At 48.4% G+C, this 2,500-nt stretch overlaps 1 pseudogene; it reads left to right on the top strand.

Moving 5' to 3' along the window:
* LOC133340067 (28S ribosomal RNA) overlaps positions 1 to 2,500 on the top strand; it is an 8,399-nt pseudogene that overhangs the window by 3,164 nt on the left and 2,735 nt on the right.

Genomic DNA, 2,500 nt, shown 5'->3' with positions numbered 1-2,500 from the left:
GATGTCTACCGGACTTCTGAAAGTGCCGAACCGAAGCTGACCAGAAACAAGATACCATCTATCACCTTTGTCAACTCTGCCTTGAATAAGGAAGAGGAGGTCAATTGTGATTACTATGAGCAAATCAGCAGTCTTTTCGAGACTGAGGAAATGTCGGATGACGAGAATACTCATGAATCCATCCTTGATACGTCGGTAGAGGAACCCGTGCTCGAAAGGTATCCACCTGAGAGGGACTCTGTCACGGTCATTCTACCGAATCTGAAAACTGTCTGTGAAATTTGCCAGGAACATCTGGGCAAAGTGTCTGAAATGGTGAAGCACTTTATCATCAAGCACAGAGACATTTCTCTGGTGTTTAAGTGCTCGAAATGCGACAAGACGAATTCCAACTTCCGATCGATATCGTGTCATGTCCCCAAGTGTGGGGGAAGGAAACTACCGAATGAAAGCCTGACTTGGGGTTGTGATTGTTGCCAGTTGCGTTTTGGGTCAGCTACTGGTCTTTCCCAACACAAAAGACATGCACACCCAGCAGCGCGAAATAAGGAAAGAATCTCAGCTTTGACGAAAAATACCTCGCTGAGGGGTGCACATCTAAGCTGCTGGTCTTTGGAGGAAGAGACCCAGCTGGCCCAGTTAGAGGTGCAGTTCCAGGGAAAAAAGAACATCAATATGCTTATTGCAACAAAGCTGGGTACGAAGACTAATAAGCAAATATCGGATAAGAGACGATGCCTGGCCAAAAAGAAAGTTGCCCTCAAGCAACAAACTTTGAACACTGTTTCTGGGTACCTCGAGACTGTCTCACCCCCGCCAGATATTACGTCGGGTGCGAGGGCCAAACTCGTTCTAGCAACTGAGTTGCTTATGCTTAAGCCAAGCAAAAAACGTGAAGGCCCTGCCATAGAGGTGATGAAGACATGGCTACAGGGGGAGGGTCAACAGGATGCCCAAGTTGACAATGCAACAAAGTCAATGCTTCGGATAATGCGCGTGGTTAGGACCAGAGGTGGCCGTTCAAAAACCGCAGAGGATGTTATCAAGCCCAGGACGATGCCTGCGAGGACTTGGATGAAGAGGAGAGCAGAAAAGAGAGGCAACTTCATGAAACACCAGAAACTGTTCTTCAGAAACCGCTCTAGGTTGGCCTCTCTAGTCCTTGATGGCAAAGACCGACAGGAGTGCCAGATTCCTATCAAGGAGGTGCATGACTTCTACCGTAACAAATGGGAGGAAGTAATACCCTTCAATGGCCTCGGCCAATTTACGTCTCTTACGGTGGCTAACAATGACCACTTTGAAGCCCTGATTACGGTGGAAGAGGTTGTGGCGGGCATCCGTGCAATTAAACCATCATCTGCGCCAGGACCAGATGGCGTGACAAAGGCAGCAATCATCGTTGCTGATCCAGAGGGAAAGACACTGGCAGCCCTGTTCAATGCTTGGTTGGTTACTGGCATCATCCCCAAAGACCTGAAAAAGAATAAGTCTGTTCTGATACCCAAGGTTACGAGTGAGGATCTATTAAAAGATCTGGGAAATTGGAGACCGATAACGATTAGTTCCATAGTCCTCAGACTGTTTTCCAGGATCCTCACTGCACGCCTAGAACGTGCTTGCGCTCTGAATCCGCGGCAACGTGGGTTTATTGCTGCACCAGGCTGCTCTGAAAACCTAAAGGTACTTCAAGACATTATGAATCAGGCAAAGAAAGCTCGCAAGTCGTTGGCGGTGGTATTCATCGATGTGGCAAAAGCCTTCGACTCGGTGTCCCATGCCCACATCATGTGGGTATTAAGGCAAAAACGTGTGGACGAGCATATGGTCAACATCATTCAAAACGCCTATGACCATTGCACGACCTCGTTTAAGAATAAGGACGCCACGAGCCCTGAAATTAACATCCGAGTTGGTGTGAAACAGGGTGATCCGATGTCTCCCTTGTTGTTCAGCCTTGCCATGGACCCTCTCTTATGCGCCTTGGAGAAGCATGGTGTCGGATACACTGTTGAAGCCGAGTGCGTGACTTCGCTGGCGTTTGCAGATGACTTGGTGTTGATGAGTGAATCGTGGGAGGGCATGAACACCAACATCGCCATCCTAGAATCATTCTGCAAACTATCAGGGCTTAAGGTACAAGCCAACAAATGCCAGGGCTTCATGCTGAACCCAACGAAAGATTCGTACACGGTGAATAACTGCGACCCGTGGGCCATAGCTGAGGTAAAAGTCCAAATGGTTGGGCCGGAGGATTCCGCGAAATACCTTGGTATGAGAATTAGCCCGTGGACTGGCATTGTACAGCCAGACTTGAATGTGCAACTAAAGAAATGGATATCGAACATTGACGAGGCACCCTTGAAACCGACTCAAAAGGTGGAAATTCTCAATGCATACGCCCTACCTCGATTACTGTACCCAGGCGATCATGCTGATTGCAGACCGACCACATTGCGAATTTTGGACCAAGCAATTAGGAACGCGGTTAAGGGTTGGC

Source organism: Lethenteron reissneri, unplaced genomic scaffold, assembly GCF_015708825.2.
Source record: "Lethenteron reissneri isolate LAM-NWPU_2019-01 unplaced genomic scaffold, ASM1570882v1 scaffold_685, whole genome shotgun sequence".
Taxonomy (NCBI): Eukaryota; Metazoa; Chordata; class Hyperoartia; order Petromyzontiformes; family Petromyzontidae; genus Lethenteron; species Lethenteron reissneri.
This window is presented reverse-complemented; position numbering and strand designations above follow the sequence as displayed.